Raw genomic sequence first — 24,895 nt, 5'->3', positions numbered from 1 at the left:
TGACTCTTTGTGATCCCTGTTGTTTGATAGAGAAGATGAAAAGCCCCGAGATGGTGTGGCCTGAGAAAAAGGAGTGCTATTTGCGGGGTGGGGGTGTTATCAGGGACTGAACTCAGGGGCACTTGACCACTGAGCCACATCCTCAGCCCTATTTTGTGTTTTATTTAGAGACAGGGTCTCACTGAGTTGCTCAGCACCTCACTTTTGCTGAGGCTGGCTTTGAACTCACGATCCTCCTGCCTCAGCTTCCCAAGCCACTGAGATTACAGGCATGCACCCCCACTGTGTCTGGGGAAGACAGTGCTATTTTAAAGATCTTTTCTGCTAACTCCATCATTTCTCTCCTTTCTGCTTCTGTTTTTCTGAATATGGTCATGTTTTCCTCTTTCTTTGCATTCCTGGTCATTTTTGTTTATATTCTGGACATGTTGAATTTTATGCTGTAAAAATGTAAAATTGGGTGCTAAGTTTGGCTGTGCTTCTTTAAAGAATATTGAATACTAGATGTAGATGGATTCCTGTAAAGAGTGTTGGACTTTGTTCTGGATGTGCTCAGCTGCCATTTTGTGAGAGGACCACATGCCTAGAACCTGAGAGTAAGGACAGAGGGACCTCAGTCATATGACCACAGGGGAATAAATTCAGCCAAAACCAGTGAGCTTGGAAGAGAACTTGAGCCTCAGACACAAATGCAGTCTGAGTGACTCCTTGGTCTCCATTTCTGAGACGGTGGGGAGATGACCAGCTGACACAGCTGAACTCCTGTCTCGAATGAGCCTGTGGATATATGTAGTTTTAAAGAAGTTTTAGTTATAGATGGATGCAACATCTTTATTTTGTTTATTTATTTTTGTTTGGTGCTGAGGATTGAACCCAGTGCCTCCCACGTGTGAGGCAGGTGCTCCACCACTGAGCTACAACCCCAGCCCCTGCCTGTGGGGTTTCAATATGGGAAGGGACTGGGCAGTGATAATGCAGAGAAGCCGATGCTGCTGACACGTTCTCATTCCTTCCACTTTCCAAGAGACGGGGGCATGCCATGTCGTGCACAGCCACATAAGCAATAGCCAGTTTTGATCAGGAGGCTGATGGAGGAAGGGGAAGACCTGGACCAGAGTCTTTACTGGGGGTTTTCCAGGGGAAAGGCAAGCGCAGCATGGAAAATGTCTTGGATTGGCAAGTTGGAGTAATTCTGGTGCATCTTAGGACGTCGGCTGTCCCTATGTGTCCAGGGTCCAGACAGACGGACTCCAGAGGGAGGCTGGAGGAGTCCTCCAGGCCACCCACAGGCCACAGGTGTCCCTCAAGACCATCCAGCTCTCTAGCTCCCTCTGAATTTGGCTCTGTGACCCACCCCAGATTCACTCCATGGACACGGTGTCCCTCCTCCCCTTGCCTGCTCCCAGGACGGCCTCCGCTGTCTTCACTTCCTGGCCTTTCTTGACTCTTTGTGATCCCTGTTGTTTGATAGAGAAGATGAAAAGCCCCGAGATGGTGTGGCCTGAGAAAAAGGAGTGGAAAAGAAAGCCATCCATTGACAGCTTTAATCTCTTTCAAGACAAATCCTCTCCAGGTGCTGGCCACAGACCCCAACCCCAAAACCCAAATTCCTGGGTGCCAAACTGACATGCTCACTAAATCACCTCTCCGTCTAACCTGTATAAGCCCAAACGCCTCCTTTAGCCAGTGTTATTTTCCACCAGGAAAGTGGGTCCTCCAGAGTGCATCACCCCGTCCTCCATGAAACTTTGTTCCTAAATGAAGAGCTGAGCTGATCCATGAAGTTTGTGTCTCGCGGTCTTTTTGTGCTAACACCTGAGTCCATTCTCCCTTGTGGTAGGTGTCTATATATCTAGTCAATAATAAAAATGTCCCCAGCAACCTCTCTTCAATGACAAAACAGGGAGATGAAAGATGTTTTGGCCATTACTTTTAATTCTCCCAAATCTGGCCAGGGATTCATGGCTTCCTCTCTTTCTTCTAATTCCTAAATGACAGACCACAATTCTTTAAAAATTTGTTTGTATTAAAGCTATATGTACACGTCACTTAGGAAGTTTAGGTGGGTGCGTGGAGGGCAATGTTATTTAACCAAGAATGAAGGACATTCTGACTTGTGCCACCACATGGGCAAACCTTTGGGACATCGTGCCCATGGTCAGTAAGCCAGTCCAAAGATGGCCAGACTGTCCTATTCCACATATGCAAGGCACCTTGTCAAATGCACAGGGACAGAAGATAGAAAGGTGGGTGCCAGGGGTTGTAGCAAGGCAGGAATGCTGCCAAGGGTATTGGGGAAGCTGACAGTTCTGGAGATGAAGGTGTGGGTGGTGGCACAATTGTGCGCGTGTGCTTCATGCAACTGAATCGTACCCTTTAAAATGATCAAAATGCAAAATGACGGGGCCCGAGATATAGCTCAGTTGGTAGAGTGCTTCCTCATATGCACAAGGCCCTGGGTTCAGTCCCGAGCAACACACACACACATACACACACACACACACAAAAGTAATAAAATAAAATGGTCAAAATGGCAACTTTCATGTTAGGTCGCGTTAGGCGTATTTTATCAAAATAACAAAAAGAGAAAAAAGGGAATAATTTTTTACAAAACCCTGGCAGCCCCATCTCTCTCCTCTGTATGCAACCCCTGCTCACCAAGGGCCAACGCACAGCTCAGCTTTGTTCTTCCTGCCATTAATTCTACAGATCCAAAAAACAGGCTAGAGTGGTCCTTTTGATTTTTAAGTTGAATTTTATCTAAGTTTGTATTGTGAAAGAATTCTGTTCTTGTATAAGCCTTGTTCCTCCCCATCCCCCCACATGCCACACACAGACACATACACAGGCGCCACATACACACACATACACAGGCGCCACATACACACACATACACAGAGACATACCACACACATATACAGACACACACATATACAGACATATATTACACACTGACAAATATGCACACACCCCACACACATATACACATACCACCGTGTCCACATACCATACCTATATGTATACACCACACCCCCACACACACACACTCACACACCACTACACCACACACTTCCTCTCCCTCTGAGAGTTTTGTGATTCATTGCTTTTTATGAACCCAGTTAATCATCCCAGTGACTCTGACAGAGGAGTAAATCTTTTCTTACATCTCCTGGAGACCTGCCTTCTGAAGTGCTCCATCTTCCTGCTTGAACTGCCTGCCCCCGGCTCTGCGGGCTGGCTGCCAGCTGTCTTTCAGGTACCGCCTTCCCCCACTGGCCTGGGGTCTCTACCCTTGCTGCCCTCCGTGGTCTGTTGCATCAGCTTGGCGTGTCCTCCAGTGGTTCCTGGGACCTGGGATCTCTGCAGACGCCTTCTTCTAAGGCGTGCTCAGTTGGCAGTTTATGTGGGATTCCATGCCCAGAGTTGGGAGTAATTTTTCTCCCTGTTGCAGTTCAGATATGAGGCGTCCCACAAAAGCCCGTGTGTAAGAATGCAAGAACATTCAGAGGTGAAATTATTAGATTATGAGAGATGAAACCTGAGAAGTGGATTCATCCACTGATATGGGTTAACCGGGTGGCAAGTGTAGGCAGGGAGTGTGTGGCTGGAGGAAGTAAGTCACTGGGGGTGTGCCTTTGGGGTTTATGTTTTGTCCCTGGTGGGTGGAGTGCCCTCTGCTTCCTGGTTGCCAAGGCCTGAATTGCTTTTCTCCACCACACCCTTCTGCCATGATATTCTACCTCCCTTGGGCCCAGAGCAATGGAATGGCTGACCATGGACTGAACCTCAGAAGCCACAAGCTAAAATAAACTTTCTCTTCTCTAAATTGTTCTCATCAGCAATTAGAAGCTGACTAATATCAGTTTTTCTCTAACTTTCATTGTTACTGTTAAGAATTTAATGGGATTTTAATTCCTTATCCTCTGAATCTGCCCTTTCCCTCTCTCTTTCCATAGAAGCCTTTAAGATTCTATGATTTCAGAACGTGGCTCCCTGGTGAGAGTCTTAATGTTGGTAGCTCCTGTCTGCAAGCTCATCACTTGGGCACTGGGAAAGTCCTCCTCTCTGTCTTCTGAATTCTTTCCTTTTGGACTTCTGTTGTTTGAAAGTTGGACTTTCTAATCCCAACGGCTTGGGAGGTTGAGGCAGGAAGACTTCAAGTTTAAAGTTAGCCTCAGCAACTTAGCAAGACACTATCTCTAATAAGGGGCTGGGGGTGTGGCTCAGTGGCTAAATCCCCCAGGATTCAATTCCCAGTACCAAAAAAAGAAAAGAAAAAAGAAAGAAAGAAAAGAAAAGAAAGAGAAATCTGGACTTTCTAGATCTATCCTTCAATTTTTAAAGTATTTTTTAGATGTTGATGGACCTTTACTTTCTTCACTTATTTGTATGCAGTGCTGAGAATTGAACCCAGTGCCCCACACATGCTAGGCAAGTGCTCGACCACTGAGCCACAACCCAGCCCCTATCTTCCAATTTTTAAATCTGCTTCCCCTTCCTATTTTTTCTCATTATCTTTTTGTTCTACTTTCTGGATGAATTTTCTTTTAATTCTTCTCTTGAATTTTTTATTTCTTTTGTCATATTTTAAACTTCTGAGCCTTCTTTCTTATTCTCTGAAGTCCTTTTGTTGTTTGTATTTCATGCATGCAGTGATCTGAAAGCCACTTCCCCTCAGTGACAGGACTCAGACAGTGGCTCCCATAGCACAACCCTCCTCTTTCCTTATCTCTCTGGGGACTGCAATGATTCATGTATATTCTTGACGTTTTCTTGTGTTCCTGGTATTGTCTCATTTTCTTTTTCTGGTTGCTTTTTTCTATGTCTTTCCTATTAGAGGTGTTGCCTGGGGATCTTTCATTATCCATTCAGAACCAATAAGCAACAATTAAGGGAGAGGCGTCTAATGCAGTTTGGGTTCTCTGTAAGTATTGATGGTCCTTGTTGGTCAATGGCTTCATCATAGGGACAGACAGAAGAGACTGATTTTGCATATCACACATGAAAGAGGACTCCAAATGGTATTTCCCATCTCTAGCTAGGGCTGGCAATGGGCTGTGTCGACCAACAGGGGCAGGAGATGGTGAGGGTTTCACAATTTATCATGAGGACTTCGCCTATTCCTCTCTAGAATGTAGCTCCATGAGGACAGGGACTTTGTTTCACCTAGTTCTATAGACACATTACTGTGCCAGCCGCACTGTATACATTTAACAGAATGACTCCTGTTTTGCATTGAGCACCCATTGCTTATGCTCAGAGTCCTGACTCCCTCTGGGTCATACCCTGCTGGGTTAGCCTCTCTCCTGCCAGAGCAGAAGGGCAGCCTCTCAAGGTTCCTTTGTGGCTCAGGGATCTGGGGTCTTTCTGCTTGGGCAATAGTTTCAACCCATGCTCCTGCTTCCAGCTGCCAGGAAGGCCCGCCTGCTGGACTGCTGCCTCCCGAGCCCCCCTGGGGTTCTTCAGGGGTGGGGGTACTCACTCCTCACCTGGGTCTAGTCATAGGGCATTTAGCTTTCAGCTTCCTCCAATCTGTGAAATCAGGCATTACTCCCCAGTTGTGCTGATTTCTGTTATTTAAATTCCCATTCTCTTTGTTCTTTCAGTATAAATCCTCTCTAATACAGGAAAACACATAAGTTAATCTTCCGTTTTTTTTTCTTTCTTTCTTTCTTGGAGATATTCCTCCTGGCTCCTAGAATATCTATATTCCTGCTCTCTAAGGATGACATGAAGATTTTTTTTTTTTTTTAGCAAACAAAAACATAATATTGGGGCTGGGGATGTGGCTCAAGCGGTAGCGCGCTCGCCTGGCATGCGTGTGGCCTGGGTTCGATCCTCAGCACCACATACAAACAAAGATGTTGTGTCCGCCAAAAACTAAAAAATAAAATATTAAAAAATTAAAAAAAAAAACAAAAAAACATAATATTTATGATCAGCTAACTCACCTCAAAGGAAGTTTCAGAGGATGTTATTTAGCCAGAAAAGACAAAAGGCATGTTGGATATGCAAGGAAAGAAGAACAATGAAAAAAAAATAAACGTGTGTATAAATATAAATGAATACTGATTATATAAAATAACAATAATAATGTCTAATTGAGTTAAAAATACATAGATAATTAAAAAACAATGGTATTACATAGGTCAAGATGGGAGTGAGTAGAATTAAAGTGCTTTAAGATAGGCCTGGCATTGGGAACGTCCCGTGGCTCTCCCACAGCAATAGTGCCCAATGCGCGTGACCTTTCTCTCCACTCTGCCAGGAAGGTTCCTCACAGTAGCTCTGGAAATGGGCGTAACCTGTTAGGAACGGAACAGCCCACCTTTAATCTTTTTTGGAGAAGAACATTCTACAGAATCTCTTTGATGTTTCCTGATATGAATAAAGCGGGCTCCATGTGTGTATAAATGTGTATATAAATATAAATGAATACTGATTGTATAAAATAACAATAATAATGTCTAATTGAGTTTAAAAATACATAGATAATTAAAAAAAATGGTATTACATAGGTCAAGGTGGGAGTGAGTAGAATTAAAGTGCTTTAAGATTCTTGCAATGTCCTGAGCAGAAGCTCGGTCCATCTGATCAGATTGCCTGTCTTGCTTCCACTTTTGAAACTATTTTCTGTGTTCTGTGTTTTTTTGGTCATTTTATTTCCCTTAGCTTCTATTTCACAGCCAGTTCATTCACCGAGGAGAACACCATTTCCACGGCAGGCTGAAAAGTGGGCGGGACAGGGGGGTAAATGAAGAATCCGGGCTTAGAAGTGGGGGGTCTTTGCATTACCTAAGTTTCTTGGGAGGCCCCTGCCCTGTAACACTGCCAGCTGCCACAAGTCTGAAGTCCTGGGCTTGTCCACACAGCAAGAATGTGGTAACTGTGAAGTCGCAGCAGGACAGGAGGGTGGCTCAGAGGACAGCATTTCACAGAAGAGAAGGCCAGAAAGTCCAGGGTGTGGGGACTGGGGATGTGCTCAGTGGTGGAGCACTCACCTTGCATATGTGAGGCCCTGGGCTCGACTCCAAGCCCAGGGAGAAAGTACCTGGGACAAACTGCAAATGGTGTCCAAATGGTGTCCCTTCCCAGGCCAGCCACCTCTGCCAAGTCCTCTACGCTGGTACACCTGGCCCCAGATGGACATCTGCCCGGGGATGTCCCAAGAATGAGGATCTGCCCAGCCCTTGCCCACACAGCCCCAGGGCTCAGCCCTCATTCCTGCTTCCAGGCTCTGTTCCCAGAGGGGAGAACTTACTGCCACCAGAGCTAGGGCCCAGGGGCTCAGGCACGGCCAGTGTGAGGTGACCTGAGGCCCCTCTTTCCAGATGGAGTAGAGAATCCTCTTGGCTGGAGGGGCACTGTGCGGCCCTTGGTCCCCTGCCCCTGTGATGACACATGGCACACTACAGAAAGGCCCTGCTGGCTGCGGGGGTACAGAGGAGCCTGTTGGAACCTCCTGTATGGAGCCCTGATTAAGGGCCAGGAGGCCAGGAAGAGAGGGAGCTCACCCCCCAGGGCCTGAGAACAGGAACTGTGGCAAGAGATTCCACAAAACCACAGCCTGGCACAAAGGAGACCTCTGTGAGGACGTCGGCGACTGTCCCTTCTTGTTGATCCTTGAGGACCCTTGTTGGGAATCCTCCTGGCCAGGCAGCTTATGGAGTGTGTCCCTCACCCAGACCCCTGGAATCCGCCCCTGGTTCTCCTGGCCTGTGTTCCCCCTTGCAGAGCAGAGCGCTGCTACCCCCAAATACTCTGCAGGGAGTCTCTGTGTGTTTGTTATTTAAAGGTTGACACTTAGCAGCTCCCTACACTGTGAAAAGCCACAAGAAGCCACACTCTTCTGCTTTTGTTAACCCAGTAATGGGCTCAAAACCCCCAGCAGGCAGAGCCCTGCCACCTGCAAGGAGACTTGGTTTTGCTAAGGATGGTGGTTGTGGATGTCCCCTGTCCTGGAGGGCGGGGAGAGTGACCACAGAGACACCCAAGTGCCCATATTGTCTGCCACCTCCCAATGCTAAGTTGGGCCCTGGTTTTCTACTGCAGAGCCCATTCTGCAAACTGCTCTGGTTTTCAAGCAATGACTGTTGGATTGGGACTTGTGTTGTTTTCAGCAAACAGACACCATGAGCAGGGTTTGGGACGGCACAGAGGGACAGGCTAGGACGCCCAGGGGTCTCCTCTATCTCCGAGCTAACAGTGCTACTGTAATGTTCCTGTGTGCAGGCCTGGATGCAGGGCAGCCCCGCCTGGATTGCCCCTTCACTTGGCAATCACCTTGTGGGGAATCCCTATGGGGCTGTGTCGGCTCCACGTCTGAGGTTTGGATACCCAGAGCAATTGGAGCCCTTACCTGAAAATAAACAGAAAATCTGTTACATATTAAATGGCTGTTTTCTGCATTAGTAGGGTGAGATGAGGTGATAACATACAAGTCACGGGCAACGTGTCCCTGGGCAGATTTCCAAGGGTCTGGCATTGTGGTTGTGGCCCCTACCTGCACTGTGCTCTGGCCCAGAGTCCCTGCGGGATTCCAGAGGAAGCAAGCAAGAAATCAATAGCATCAGATTGTAACCCAGAGTATAAAATAAATATTCATGGTATAAATAAATGATTGAGTGAATAAATAGGGGACAACAGCTAAGTCTCTTGGGTAAAAGAATTTCAAATAATTTATGCAGATACTTTTATGTGGTTATGTAACTTAACTCCTAAGTGTAAACTGTTTGTAGCAACTTCCTTCCAAAGAGTAAAATATGGGACAAAAAAAAAAAGAAGAAGAATGCAATATGGAAAGGAGAAAAATAGTTACTTCACAGCCAGGTGTTTGAGGTTAACATCTGTGTGTTGATAATACCTAAGGATATATACCAACATCAGGAAGAGAAATATATAAACATGAGAATAACCTTATACCGTCAGGAACTTCCTCCCCAAACCCATTACTCTAGTCTAATGATAAAAACATTAGACAACTCCAAGTTGTGGAACATTCTATGAAATACCTGAGATGTACTCTTCAAAACCATCAAGGAAGCTGGGTGTGGTAGCGCCTGCCTGTAATCCCAGCCATTTGGGAGGCTGAGGCAGGAGGATCGCAAGTCCAGGGTCAGCCTCAGCAACTTGGTGAGACCCTGCTAAGGAAGAACAGAGGTACTTTGGATTAGGCAGAGGGGAGCAAAGCGAGGGGAGGGGGTATGGGGGAGGAAGGTAGCAGAATGCATCAGACATTATCACCCTACGTGCACATGTGACTACACGACTGGTGGAATTCTTCACCATGCACAGCCAGAAGATGAGAAGTTACACCCCATTTATGTATGAAGTGTCAAAGTGCCTTTTACTGTCATGGATAACTAATTAGAACAAATAATTTTTTTTTAATTTAAAAGGTTAAAAAAAAAAACCACATAAAAAGGAGTGGGGATGTTGCTCAGTGGTTGAACACCCTTAGGTTCGATCCCTGGTACCAAACAACAACAACAAAACCCCCCAAGAAAACGAAACAACAAGAACTAAAACCTGTTAAGGACATTACAACTGCGAATTTTGAGAACTGTCTCAATCAAAAATACCTAAGGAGACAGGACAACTGGTGGCAATGCAGCACCCTGAGTGGGACACTGGGACAGAAAGGGCTTCCGTGAACCTGAAGGTAAACTGAACAGAGAATGGAATTCAGTTAATACTGATCTGTCAATATTGGTTCCTTGGGTGTGACAAGTGTACTGTACTAAAAATCCTTAACCAGGGACAACAGTGTGCTTTACTGGCAGCCCTTCCTTGCCTAGCATATGCAAGTCCCTGGGTTCAATTGCCAACATAAAAACAAATAATAAATAAATAAAAATGTTAAGCCCCGCGTGGTGGCGCAGGCCTGTAATCCCAGCGGCTGGGTAGGATGAGGCAGCCAGTTCACGAGGTCAAAGCCAGCCTCAGCAAAAGTGAGGTGCTAAGCAACTCAGTGAGACCCTGTCTCTAAATCAAATATGAAAAAGGGCTGAGAATGTGGCTCTGTGGTCGAGGGCCCCTGAGTTCAATCCCCAGTACAAAAACAAATAATGTTAATAATATGGGAAGGAATCAAGGAAGAGGTGGATCATTGGGTCGTTGGATTTGGTAGCATGAATGTCATTGGCGACTTTGACTCAGTGAGTGTGAAAACAGAAACTCAGTGTGAGTTAGGAGAGAGGGAGGGGAAGGAAATGGCGATGTAGACGGCTGGGTCACAACAGAGAACAGCAGCAGCCCAGGAGGAGGGGGCAAGGAATACGTGCTCCTAGAGCGTCATGGTGTGCACACGAATGACCCCACCGAGAGAAGAAAGCTGGTGAGGACGGAGCAGGAGGAATGGCCAAGGGTGACATGGCAGGAGGTGGGAGGGAGAGTTGGTGGAGTTGATGTGGCAGAGCAGGGGGTCCAATTGGTTAAATATGCAGTGAGGACCCCAGCTGAGGGTGGGGAGTGGAGAGAGTGTTGGAAATTGGGGAGAGGAGAAGCTGTGCTGCTGTCATCCAGGAGCTGGGAAGAGCCCAGGCTAGAGGAGCAAGGGAGATCCTGGGCAGCATGGGATGCCCACAGCAGAGCTGAGCTCGTGACTTGCAGCAAGAGTGCTACTTATCAGGGGTTATGGGCTGCTTGTGTCCCCTAGGACACAATATATGGAGTCCTAACCCCACAGGACCTCAGAGTGTGACTGTATTTCGAGATAGGGTCTTTTCAGAGGTAATTAAGTTAAAACAAGGTCATTAGGCCAGTGAGGTGGTGCACACCTGTAACCCCAGATATTTGGGAGGCTGCTGGGAGAATCCCAAGTTTGAGGCCAGCCTCAGCATCTTAGTGAGATTCTGTCTCAAAATTCTTTAAAAATAATAACAATTAAAAAAAAAGGTCTGGGGATGTAGTTCAGTGGTAGAGAGCACTTGCCTGGTACATACAGGTCCTGGGTTCCATCTCCAGGACCACACACAGACACAATGTCATTAGGATGGCCCTGATCCAATGTGACCAGTGGTGCCCTTATTAATAGAAGAGGAGGTGGAGCACAGACACACAGAGAGAACTGCGTGGAGACACAGAAGGACGTCAAGCAGAGGGACCTGGGAAGGAGCCAACCTTGATCTCAGACGTCCAGCCTGCAGAATTGAAAGAAATTAAAATCCTGTTTTTTCAATCCACCCAGTCGGTGACTTTTTGCTATGATAATCCTGACAAACTAACATACCAGGACTGTATTTTTTTTTTTTTCCAGTAACAAACCTCGGCTCGCGTCTAGAGTAAGAGTGCCATGGGGGTTTTCCCAGGTGGAGTTTTTCCCTTCTAGAACAAGTAGGAGGGACGAGGGAATGACAGCCCAGAATGTTGGGAAGTGATTAATTTATTTTTAATATTATAAACCAGACTCTAATGAACATGAGTAGATGTTTTCCCCAGTTCTCAGATTGTATCCCTAGGACTGATTCCTAAAAGTGAAAGTACCAGGGTCCAAGGACACCACTCACCAACATGGCTCACAACTGTTATTCTCAAGGGCCACTTCATCCCTGGTGGTCCCAGTAGGCTAACTCCGCCTCCACAGTACTTGCTAGATTATGACGTTCATTCTGCCCCTCACCATCATCCTTACCCAAGTGCTAATAATTAGCTTCCAAAAAGCACCAGAAATCCCGAGCCAGCAGCCCTTCAGGCTAGGCATCAAGGTATGAGGCTTGAGCTTCAATTTGCAGAACAGATCCCTCCAGTAGTAGATGCAACCTGATTTGACCAGGCTCTCAAGACGTTCCTAATTAGACTCTCAAAGATTGATCCATAATGAGCCAGAATGCCCTTCAGGTTACCTGGGAGACCCAATTAGCCAGCAAGGTTGCTTCGTGAGGCTGCAATCAGAGCAAATGCAAGTGATTCTCTTGAGACTATTTTCTCAGGCTGTGGAAAATTATAATGAATAATTCTTGTTCCAAAATATTGTCCTCTCTCTAGAGGACAGAATACATACACCCACAAACCAGAAACCTCACTGGCTCCCTCTCACCCCCAGTAGATCAATGGGCCTCCTGGACTTATGCATTGTTGTCACTGTTAGTGTCTGGGCCCCCTGATCTGCTACGTGAACCAAAATTAAGTGGTGGAGGATATGGAACTTTACATTCTTTTACCAAACAGGCTGATTTCTATTTCAAGTCCCATTCTACTGGATGCAATTTTTTTTTTTTTTTTGTACCAGGGATTGAACCCAGGGGCACTTAACCATGGAGCCACATCCCAGCCTTCTTTAATATTTTATTTAGAGACAGGGTCTTGCTGAGTTGCTTAGGGCTTCGCTAAATTGCTGAGGCTGGGTTTGAACTCTCCATTCTCTTGTTGCATCCTCTTGAGCCACTGGGATTACAGGAATGCACCAACGTGCCCAGCTGGATGGCAGAAAATTTAACGATTTAGGTGGGCATGTTGGTGCACAACTGTAATCCTAGTGTCTTGGAAGGCTGAGGCAGGAGTGTAACCGAAAGCTCGGTCCTTGCCCTTGACACCAACCTTCTAATGAAGACAAGGTCTTGAGGAAAAGGCAAAAGAAGTTTATTGCTTTGCTTTAGCAAAGGAGAAACTCAGAGGAGTCCTGTTCCAAACGCTGTGATTCTGCCCATCCGCAAGAACAGGGGGCTTTTATAGAAGTGATTCAGGGAAAATGAGATTCAGGCCGAAGAAGTTTAGGGAAAGGAAGATCAGGAAGGAAAATCTCAGGGAAAAAAAGATCAGGGAGGAGAAGCTCAGGGAAAAGAAGATCCGAGAGGAAAATATCAGGGAAAAGAAGATGGGGAAAAAGAAAAATAAGCATTTGTTTCAAAGCCACAAGCCATATACATAGTCAAGTGAACCCCAGTTATAGGAGAATCAAGTTCAAAGCTGCCTCAGCAACTTAGTGGGCCCCTGAACAACTCAGTGAGACCTTGTCTCTAAATAAAATGTAAAAATTGGCCGGGGATGTGGCTCAGTGGTTAAGTGCCCCCGGGTTCAATTGCCTGTATGAAAATAATAATAATAATAATAATAATAATAATAATAATGATATAAAAAATGTAATGACTTCACTCTGGGATCCCTCAATGTGTCCCACATGCTGCACCAATATTCCAAAGTTGCTTTCAGTGTGCCACAGTAATGGGGGGAGTGCCCCTGGCCCCCACATTACCCCAACCCCATGTAGGCATGGCCCATCTGGTTTCCTGCTGTCGTGAATCCATGCTGGTCTCATGGCATCTCTTCCTCAGGTGCTCCCATCGGTGCCTAGATGGCGCTGCCACACAAGGACATTAGGCTGCTCCTAAGCCTACCATGATTCCCTGAATCCCCTGCTGGAACTTAGAACTTAGAAGCCAAGCGCTGGCAATTTGCATTCTAAGGTGTCATCCTCTGGTGCTAGAGACAGAAGACCTTCTTGCCTGGTGTCTATGTCCTCTCCCACTCCCCAGGACTCTCCATCCTTCCCGGAACAGCACCTATGGGACTGAACTCTTAACTGCTTTCCAGAAATTGCCTCCTTTTGACTGCATGGGACACTGTGAGATAGGTGCTGATTGTCCCCAATTTACAAAAAAAAAAAAAAAAAAGATAAAGCTGAGAGAAATTCATTAATCCAGATAGTCTAACACCAGAACCAAAAATTGGGATCATATTGTTACCGAAAGCTTAGTCCTTGTCCCAGATGCCAATATAATAACAGGGATGTGGTTTTGAGGAAAAGAAAAAGAAGGTTTATTGCTTTGCTAGCAAAGGAGAAACACAGGAGGCTCCTGTCCCAGAGGCTGTGACTCTGTCCTTCAGCAGGAACAGGGGGCTTTTCAAGAGGTGATTCCCAGGCTGCATTGCTCCTGTTCTCTGTTGTGATTCGCTTGTTAATTTGGGAGAGTCATTTCTGAGATCTTTTGGTGCCATCCCCAAAGTCTGGATGACTTTGTTCCTATGGTGGGTGTATGCTCAGGGACAGATAACTCTGCCTAGGATAAGGAAGAAAGGTGACCCTGTTTCCTTGAGATTAGAAAAAGGGAGAGATTAGGGAGGAGCAGGAGAAAGGAAGAGAAAGAAATGTGTCCATTTAAAAAATCAGTCGCAGTGGCCAAGCAGCAAGGGCTCTATTCAGAGCATAAAGTGGGCCTCTGTTTCAATATTGTAAGAAGTCCTTCTAGAACACAGGGGACAGAGGGGCTCTGCCTGGGTGGCAGTGTTAGGGAAAACATCTACCACATCCTTCATGTCAGACTCCCTGTCTGTTCTGGAGCTAATAGCTCACCACTGGTTACTTTAGACTGAAAGGCTAAGACACAACTAATTAGACTGACATTTCCATCCAAAGCAATCGCCTGGGTGATTCATAAACATGCCTCTCTGGGTTGCTTCTTCCAGGGTCGATGTTACCCACTGCATGCTGATTCTAGTCTCACTTTCACAGGGTGATGTTATCTTCAAGTGACTTAATCTTTAGGTCCTAGGAGTGTCTCCAAGGAGAGTCCTTGGTGAAGTTGGAGATAAGTGCTTTCTTTTTTTTTTTAATCTCTGGACAGATGGTCCACCTGGCCAAACAGCAGACTAGCTAGTGCTCATCAGGGGTGTAGACATTTGTCACCTAGCTCTGTGTGGCTATTGAGACCAGTCATGGTGCCAGTGAACCAGAGAAATAAATAAAGTTTCCCTATATACCAATATGAAAGTTATTAGTGCAAGATCCAAAAGCAAATCAGAACAGCAAAGAAAGTAACATCTTCTAGCTGGGTGTGGTGGCGCATGCCTGTAATCCCAGGGATTTGAAAGGCGGAGACAGGAGGATTTCAAGTTCAAGGCCAGCCTCAGCAATTTAGTGAGGGCCCTAAGCAACTTGGCGAGAGCCCGTCTCAAAAAATAAATAAATAAAAAGGGCTGGTGATATGACTCAGTGGTAAAGCACCCCTGGGTTAAATCTCCAGTCTTCCAAAAAAGAAAATAGCACTTTTTAATAGAAGAACATAGGATCTTCCTATTTTATATGTAATATATATGTGTGTATATAGGAGAAAGAGGTTTTAAAACACTTTTTATTATGGAAAATTTGGTATACACAAAAGGAGTGGTGCCCTGTGTCCAACCAGATCAAATAGTCTTGGTAATGAGACCTAACGTAGTTCAATTTTCAATTGTATTTTTAAAAAATGAATTCTGAATTTACGAAAGTTCACATGATCTGATATTCAAAAGGAACAAAAATGTGCAGTGAAAAATCTCCCTCGCATTCATTTCTTGACCATGGAAACCCACGCTGGCCTGTGTCTTTTGTGTTCCTCTGAGGATAATCTGTATGTGTTGCTGATGTACATTCCCTCCGGTGTTTCCTGTAAATGTTACCAGAGTGACCCTGAAGACCCAACAAATCAGGTCTGGCCGCTTTCTCCAAAATCCAGACAGAGAGGTCATGGTGAAGAGCATGCAGGGAGTTCAGTCAGTGGAGCTCCAATGAGAAAACCAAGGGACACAGCCCTGTTTTTGAGGAACTGGCAATGACCTTGAGGGTTTACAGAAAGTCAACAAGGGCAAGGGCTGGGGTTTTGCATAGTTGGCAGCTTTTGTCAGCAGCTAAAGCCAGTGATCTCCAGCAGGTGTGGTAGGTCCATCATTATCTCAGGATTGATCAGGTTGGGTGAGAGGAGGAGGTTTTTCCCTTAAGAAAGTTACTGTTGTATGTGTGTGAGCTGGGGTGAGCTTGGACTTATCACATCAGACTTTGTTCCTGGAATTCAAGGTGACTCAGCTAAAAGAGCCAGATGTAAGGAGGTAGAGATGGCAAGTCTTCAGTCCTGCTTTTAGCCACTCACCAGGCATTTGCCTGGCAACAGCACAGTCCTTGCTGCATAAACACAGATGACAGGCACCCTGCAACTGCATTATGCTTCTATCACCTGATTTAATTTCATATAAATGGTGGCACTGCATAAATTGGAGGACAGAGACCTGGAGATAAACAACTAGGGGGCACCTGGATTTGAACCAGGGACCTCTTGATCTGCAGTCAAATGCTCTACCCCTGAGCTACACCCCCTACTGGAAGAAATAACTTCCAGAGCACTCCTTACTGCAGAAGCCACACCCAGGACCTCTGCAGTAATTATAACTGAAAAACCAGCTTCTACCTCAGAGCAAAGCCTGTCCAAGGAAGAGGCTCGACCTTTGTCCTTGGAAAGACCCACAGAGCACTACTAGGCACATACCCACCCTGCTGAGTTGTTTATCTACAAATAACAGGAGAGATCTGCTGTGCCAGGTGTCCCTGACTCAGTCTGGCTAGGTGAGGACCCATAGCAACCCCCTAGCAGCCATCAATCAGCATGAGACAGGGAAAATACCTGGGATGCTAGATGACCCTCCTAGTAGTTTATGGTGGTTGATAACATGTTGGGAAACCATGTAGTTCAGCACATACTCCCCTCGTGGCTTAAACCAATGAGTTCAAAAGAATCCCCCTCTTGTGCTAGCCAATCACCCTTACCCAACTTATTCCTGCCAGTGAATGTGCTAATCATGTTTTAGAGTTTTTTATGATTTTCCCGCTGTGTGTGATGATTTGCTAAGAGATGCTATGAAGTCCCTGCCTTCCCCAAAGAGTGTATAAAACTGCTGCAAACCCTGGGCTCGGGGCCTCTCAGCATCACCAGTTGCTGTGTGTGCATGGAGAACCCAGCTAGCTCGCAATAAACACCTCTTTGTTGCTTATATCGATCTTGGTCTCTGGTGGTCTTTTGGGGGTCCCGAATTCGAGCATAACAATAACATCTAGTGTTTTTTAAGCACTTGTAATGTGTTAGATAAACTGTTCTAAGTCTTCATATATATATAGATTAAAAATTATTTGTGGTAGCACTATGGGTGGCAATGACACAGGGAATTGAAGCAACTTGCTCCAAACCACAGTAATTGAAGAGGCAGGATCAAGAGTCAAAGAGTCACCTATTACCCTGCCTGGCCTCGGCTGCTGCCCATCAGGATGCAAGGAGGTAGAGATGGAAAGTCTTCAGTCCTGCTTGTAGCCACTCACCAGGCATCTGCAGGCAACAGCACAGTCCTTGCTGCATAAACACAGATGGTAGCAGACACCCTGCACTGTACTATGCTTCTATCACCTGATTTATCACCTTCTATCACCTCCAGAGCTTTGCCTCCTTGGAGCCCCCTCCCTCCCTTCTCTTTGCTCTTACAGGCCTCCCCTTTATGTGATGGGGTTACCCAGAGAAGCAGGAAGCCCACCTTACCGGGTGCCTTGAGAGAAGTCAAAGGAGGCTTCTGGAAACCAGAGGTTTGAACTGAAGGTGTGAATTAATTGGCTTTTGTGTGAGTGATGCTTTTGCATGGTTCAGAATTGAAAATGGCACTCAGAGAAAAATTAAGCCTCCATTCCGTCCCCGTCCCCCAGTTTCCACATAACACCCTTGCCCTTCTCTCTATACCTTTAAACAGCAAGAGCCCAGGGTCTAATTTCAGTTATCATAGTGCTCATACACAGATATGTACACCAGATAAGATGTAAATGCCTGTGATTCCAGTTTTACACACTGTAAAGACAAAATAATTTTAGAAACCAGTACAAATGAAATCACAATGTAATGACATCCAAATTAATAGCTGTTCAGATGAAACTGGTTTATTAGATGTAGCAGGCCCTGTGCAAGGCCACCAAACCTGCATAGACACCGTGGACCCCAGTGCCTCTCTGAAAACATACTTGTCCCCGCCTCGTGGGCGCCATTGTTTCTCTTGTATACTTCCGTTGGCTTCCATTCTTCTGCCATCACAGGTATTGAAGCTCTACATGGTGACATTCTAAGCACTGAGGCACAAGCCAGCCCTGAGTATCCAGAAGTAGCTCTTGATTACAAAGTGGCCACCCAAAAGAGCCACACATTCCTGAGTTAAAAACATTAAGCTAGGGCTGGGGCTGTAGCTCAGCTGGTAGAGTGCTTGCCTAGCATGTGTGAGGCACTGGGTTCAATCCTCAGCACCACATATTAGTAAGTAAAGGTATTGTGTTAACGTACTATAAAATATAAGCTGGACGTGGTGACATTTGCTTGTAATCCCTGTGACTCAGGAGGCTGAGGCAGGAGGAGTGCAGGTTTAAGCCAACCTAGGCAGATTAGAGAGATTGTGTCTCAAAAGTAAAAAATTAAAAGGACTGGGGAAAAATTAAAAGTTCAGTGGTAAGTGCACCTGGGTTCAATCCCCAGCACCAAAACAAATTATCAAAACCATTAAGATTGGTATTGAAATACAAAGAGGAGAAAGTAAACACTGAGGAGAGCTCAGGGCCACAGGAAAACCCTGACCCAGCCCAGGCTTGACCTGGAAGAGGCTCCACGAGCTGCCTGGGCGCTGGGGGCTGTTGAGAGTGGGCGGGACCAGGACGCAGGGATTGGATTTCTATCCGGGATCTAAACCCCAGACTTTGGGAGGGGCAGGGGCTGCCCTCTTTGTCCTTTCTCTTCCTTCCTGTCCAACCCCCCCAGACACAGAGAGAACCCTTTCCCAGGAAGACACCCCTCCCAAGGAACACCTGGTCATCAGTTGGTGACTCTGGAAGTGGAGGAGCTACAAAGCCCTCGTTGAGAAGGGTGAATATTAGTCAGTGACTGGGGACAATCCCTCTTTCAGGCCTCTTGTCCTGGCACCGAACTCATGGAGTCAAAGCAAAGCTTTTGGAGGTTCATTTTGTCAAAGGTGTAACGCCTGACTTGCGGTGGTGAATGCTGTCGCAGTCTGTACTGAAGGCAGAGTTCTGCTTTTGCTGTGGAAATACAAGAATGCAATTCAGGTGGAGCCCTGCCTTGTGATTCAAACGAACAAAACCGGGCTGGGGTTGTGGCTCAGCGGTAGAGTGCACCCCTAGCACATGTAAGGTTGTGGGTTCGACCCTCAACACCACACAAAAATAATAAATAACTAAAATAAAGATATTGTGTTCAACTACAACTAAATCAAACAAACAAAAAATGAGGAACAGCCTTCTCACAAGGAAATCTTTAGTTAGTAAATCCTAACAAGGGGCTAGGGATGTGGCTCAAGCGGTAGCACGCTCGCCTGGCATGCGTGCGGCCTGGGTTCGATCCTCAGCACCACATACAAACAAAGATGTTGTGTCTGCCGAAAACTAAAAAATAAAATATTAAAATTAAAAAAAAAAGTAAATCCTAACAAAATGAAGCAGAAATGTCTTTGGAACCCGTGGTGATGCATATGTAACTCACAAGAGCATCCAAACAAGCTGTTCTGTTCTGCCAATTAATATAAAGGTGACATATAAGTGAATGTTCTAAATTATTTTGGTGCCAGAGATGATTTTATGCAAGAAAATTATCATGGCAGTAAGCACTTTCAGTAAATATCTTTGAAAATAACTACTGAATGGAACAATTTGTAGGCCCACCTATTGGAGTCTGTAAACAAGTCAAAATAACACCTGGAATTTTGCCAGGGGAATGTTAGAGTTCGTAAACAAGTCGGGATGGTGCCTGGCAAAATGCCAGAGGGAGTGGTTTGAGAAGTAACAAAAGCGAGCCATTAAGTGTGGAGATTCCTTATTGGTTGACTGATGTATCTAGTTTATGCTAATTAGATAAGCTGTGTGGAATGTATAAATACTGCTCCTGTCCTGCAATAAACGGCTCCCTCTCCTGCTGTATCAACGTTCACAAGTTATTCGTCACCCCCCCGGTTATTTTGCTGCAGCCAGCCGGACTGCGGCTCCCACCAATGTACTAAAACAAATTTCTTGGTTAATAAACAAGCTTTTCCAAAAAGTATGCAATGTGAATTATTTTTAGCATCCCCCTTTATTCCCCAGATACCTATCTGAACTCTACATGTTGTCAGGTGGCTAGGAAGGCTGACTGCGCCACACTCGCCACATCAGGGGTTGCATCCGGGACTCAAGAGTCTGCTATTTCCAGATACCAAACTTGGTGTCCTTTGCACCTGGAAATACAGGGGACCAGCTCAAATCTGGCCTACTTGAGGATCTCCCATCAGGGACCTACACGAATTTGCTACAGATTAGGGAACCCTCAGTCTTCCCCAGAGCCACACCCCTACTCTTTGGACGACTTGTCAATCATCACTTTAAATTCTAGAAGCCACTCAGGCCCACATAAACCAGGCAGTTTCTGTACCTGAGGGGACATTTCTTCCAGTCACTCCACACTGTCTTTCTGCCCCATGGGCACATTCCACCTCACTCTCTGAACCCAGTTTGGTGAGCTGTTTTGTTTGATCACATCTTTTGCCCCCAGGCAAGGCAACTCTGAGGCAAGAACCCTCTCATTGCCTCCCATGACTCACCAAGCCACCTGGAGCCAAGAGCCCAGTCCTCCACCTCTTTTCTCCCTTGATTTTCCCTCTCCTCTTCCTTCATTCTCCAGCTTCCTCCTCTTGCCATCATCCTGGATGTCCTTCGCCCTCCTCCACACCATCCCCTTCCTGGGCCAAAGGCGGCCTCAACAAGGAGGAAGCACTAGGCAACTCAATGAGACCCTGTCTCTAAATAAAATACAAAATAGGGCTGGGATGTGGCTCAGTGGTTGAGTGCCCCTGCATTCAATTTCCTGTACCCCCCCAAATAATAATAATAATATAAAATAAAATAGAAAAATAAATAAAACAGTGATTTGCATACGGCAAGGGCATGGTGAGACTGGTACTATATAGGCTCTAAAATGGTACAATCTTTCTTTATATATATGTATTTATATGGACACAATACCTGTATTTTGTTTGTTTGTTTATTTATTAGTTTTTTGGTGCTGGGGATTGAACCCAGCGCCTTGGGCTTGTGAGACAAGCACTCTACCAACTGAGCTATATCCCCAGCCCCTTATTTGTTTATTTTATTTTATTTTTGAGAGAGAGAGAGAGAAAATTTTAATATTTATTTTTTAGTTTTCGGCGGACACATCTTTGTTTGTATGTGGTGCTGAGGATTGAACCCGGGCTGCACGCATGCCAGGCAAGCGCGCTACCGCTTGAGCCACATCCCCAGCCCTTATTTGTTTATTTTTATATGGTACTGGGGATCAAACAGTGCTTCATGAATGTTTGGCAAGTGCTCTACCACTGAGCCATAACCCTGGCCCTGGTACAATCTTTCTTGAGAGGAAAACTAGAGGCAATTCCCTTTGACTTACATAATTCAATTTTTAGGAATCCATCCTTTAGCAAAAGCCTGAAATTTGAACAAATACTGGCTCACAGATATTTCAGTGCTCTCAAGTGTTATTTAAATATTTAACAAAGGTGGGATGTAGTTTTGTAGGGGAGCATCTGCGTAACATGCACAGGGCCTGGGTTTGATCCCCAGCACTGTGAAATGAAAACTGAAATGCCTATTATTAACATTGACATTAAACCACTGAAACACCTAATATTAGAGAAGTGGTTATGTCAAGTATGCCACATCCACATGTAAGCATATCCAGTCAAGTTCTCAGGTCTGACTGTACGTGGGAATCACCCAGGAGGTTTAAGAACACTGACGCAGAGGGAGAAGAGCATTGACTCAGAATACCTGGGGCACAAACCCAGACACTAAAAGTTTGTAAAACTAGGGGATCCCACTGTGAGCCACGTTTGGAAATCATAGTGTTGGATGACAGAACATTATCTCCCATATAAGAATAAGTAGAACCAGCCAAACAAAAAGCAAACAGGGAATATTCTGAAAATCCTAACAGCTCTTATTTCCATGGTAATGTTATTAGTGATGATTTCATCTTCATACTTTTCTGTAGTTTCAGTAACTGTATTGTTTTCATAAAACACTTAGCTACTTCTTTAAAAAATTAAGGACCTAGGAGAGAAGCACTAGAGAATTCAAACCAGAACCTCTTGACCTATAGTCAAAAGTCCCACCTTGGGCCACATCTTGCAAACCCAGACTCTTCTCAGCTCCTTTGGAGTCCCAGCCACTCTCAGAATTCTGTCAAGCATCATGGTGCCCTCAACATCAACACAGGGACTTTCCATAGCCTTGCAGGAAGCAGACCCTACCTGTGGTACTTCACCTGGCCTGCTGCACCTCAGCTCTTAGCTGTAGGCACTTCATTTGCATCGTTTGCTCCACAGCATACAAGTGAGGCCTACAAAACAGAGGTTCTGGCTGATTTTTAAAGTTTCTTCTTTATATTCTTCTGTATTCCCCAAATTATCTTCAAAATATCATATCCAAAATTATACAGTTTGGGAATAAATAATAAATATTACACATATAAGTGTATTTCCATCTAGTAATTGCAAATGATACCATTTCCTATCAACATAATTAATAAATCATTGCTACATCAGGACAAGAATCCATGAACTGCTAATAAGTGCATTAAAATTCACACATGACTCGTGCAAACTTTTGTAGGCATAATTATTTCCATTTTGCAGATGAGGACACAGCCTCAGAAAGTCTCCAAGAAACTCAATTTTAAGACCTCTCTGGTACAGGGCTGTTTCCACAGGACCACCTTTGTAGCAAAGGTTGAGTCACTGGAATAATATGGAGCTGAATCAAGGGGTCTGTAAGAGTCACCATCTCATCTCACAATGCGGGAGGCTGAAGTAGGAAGATTGCAATTAAAAATAAAAAGGGCTGGAGATGTGGCTCAGTGGTAAAGAGCCCCTGGGTTCACTCCTCAGTACCAGAATAGTGCTCACAAGAGAAGGTGTAATTGTAACATGCAGAGGGAATCTGAATGGTAACAAGTGGTGCCAAGCCAGCTTTACGTCAGGAAGTGGCTTGGCAGAATCAAGGAGCAAGAGCAAAGCCAGGGTGGCTGCAGCAAAGGGACAGAGTAGGACAGTGAGTCCTGGAAAGGTCAGGAAGGTGGAGTGGGGTTGGTTTATATGGAACCATGGTCAGGGTATGGGTTTTATTTCATGTGTCCCCTAGGGGAATGGAGCCTGAATTTGAGTCTTCCTCCAGTGGATAGAGGCCACTGCCTCTGAGATGTTCCCAGTGGACTCTGTAGTGGACACAGCACAGGCCTTCATTATCTAGCGCCTGTCCTACTGAGGCAGGTTTCCTATGTCAGCGTGTAAGCAGCATTGGCCTTGAATGGTAATGTTTGTTACCCTTATTCCCTTGACCTGCTTCTTGCCCTCAGAAGCAGATCTTAGTGAGGGAGGTACTCATGAACATACTGTGACTCAGTGTCAACTCAATTATCACTGTGATACATGCTGTGAGCTCAGAACAGGCCAGGAAGGGTGGATTAGTCACCTAAGAGATTCAAAGACTTCTCTGAGGTGGTGACATTTCCAGCACCTTGCAGGAAGAAGGAAATTGATTAGTAGTTGAGTGTCCCAGAAAGATGGTGAAGATGGGGTGTACCAGAAGATAGGAGGGGACTGGGGTGCTAAAGTCTGGGGACTTGGCTTCTTGTGTTTTGAGGAGAATCTTCCCAACATTAATGTCCTTCCAAGAACCCCAGAATGTCACCTAGTTTGGAAATAGGGGCATCGCAGATGTAATGGGGTCAGTTAAAATGAGGTCATACTAGAGTATAGAGGGTCTTTATTCAATCTCACTGTCATCCTCCTATGAAGGGCGGGGTGGAGGAAACAGCCCAAGTGAAGATGGAGCAGACATTGGCAAGATGCTTCTACAACCCAAGGGACACAGAGACACTGCCAGAAGCTAGGAGAGAGGTGGGGCGCAGATTGTCCTCCAGAGCCTCCAGGAAGAACCAATACTATGTAGGCCACCATCATAGATTTCTGGCCTCCAGAACTGTGAGAGGATAAATTTCTGTTCTTTAACGCAACCCACCCCCTCCAGTTTGCCACTAGCTAGGTAACACCTATCAGGACTGGGGAGGCAGAAAGTGCCTGAGCAGACCTGGGGAGATTTTGTATTTTACCCTAAGAAAATGGGGAATCCCCCAGGGTGTTAGGCAGGAGGGGACCATGTTTGGATTTGCCAGACCAGGACCATCTGGTTGACCAATGTTCCCACTCATATTCATCGAGTGGGGCCCAGCATTCCAATGCCACTGCCCGTCTGTAAGTAGTTCCCACAGAAGCACGTGTTCCTTAGCTCGTCACATTTCTCCATCCAAGAAGGCAGCCCTGCTCCCTGCTCCCCACGGAGGAGCCCTGTGGAGAGAACTGTTTGGCAACGCACATCAACAGTCTTAGGAAACGCCCACGCTCTGCGACCCTGTCTAGGAATTAGTCTTTGGAAATAACCAAGTAAATATTTTTTTTTAAGTAAGAAAAATAGTCCGGCCCGCCATCAGAGAGGTGTCAAAGGCCGCTTCTGCAGAGAAGAAGTTCATCTGCTACAAGCTCGAATGACTTGAACTTTGGTTTCATTTTGTATAAAATGAGAAAAGTGGGCAAAGTGAGGGGCGGCACGCGAACGCGCCGGGGGAGCCCTCATGTTGGTGTAAATTCACCGAGGCACCCCTTCCTTGCTGGACGCCACGGCCCTCCGCGGTCCTTTTGTCCTCTCCTCGGGAGTGGGTTTGAGCCGTCGGCGTGGGGGATGTTTCAGATTCCCGGCTCTGCACATTCCGAGGCCTCGCTTTGTGCCTGCACCCACCGTGTTCGCACGAGGGTTTGCATAAAGAACAGGCCCGACCTCGGGGAACCGGGCCGGACAGCCAGAGGGTGCCAGGCAACGAGAACGCGGGCGTTGCTGCTGCCAGGAGGCCATTTCCCGCGCAGCGGAGCGCTCGGTACCGCCACAGAGCGTGTGCGACCCGGCCGCAGGGTCACCAGGGCTTGGCATGCCGGGCGCGCCCAGCCTCGGGCGTGGGGCGGGGACAGGGCGCGCGGAAGCGACCCGCGCCACCACTTTGCGGGCCCGCTAGCGGCCAGGTGCGGGCGCCGGGCCTCC

The 24,895-nt window shown here is 46.1% G+C and overlaps 1 non-coding gene across 1 annotated transcript; it reads right to left on the bottom strand.

Moving 5' to 3' along the window:
- Positions 1 to 15,994: 15,994 nt before the first annotated feature.
- Positions 15,995 to 16,066, bottom strand: Trnac-gca. Its single transcript has one exon. It is a non-coding gene; the product is annotated as a tRNA-Cys (tRNA).
- Positions 16,067 to 24,895: the final 8,829 nt, after the last annotated feature.

The sequence above is a fragment of the Marmota marmota genome, unplaced genomic scaffold (genome assembly GCF_001458135.2).
Source record: "Marmota marmota marmota unplaced genomic scaffold, marMar, whole genome shotgun sequence".
In the NCBI taxonomy this organism is placed as follows: domain Eukaryota; kingdom Metazoa; phylum Chordata; class Mammalia; order Rodentia; family Sciuridae; genus Marmota; species Marmota marmota.
The sequence above is the reverse complement of the archived record's forward strand: the minus strand, read 5'-3'. Positions and strand labels throughout refer to the sequence as shown.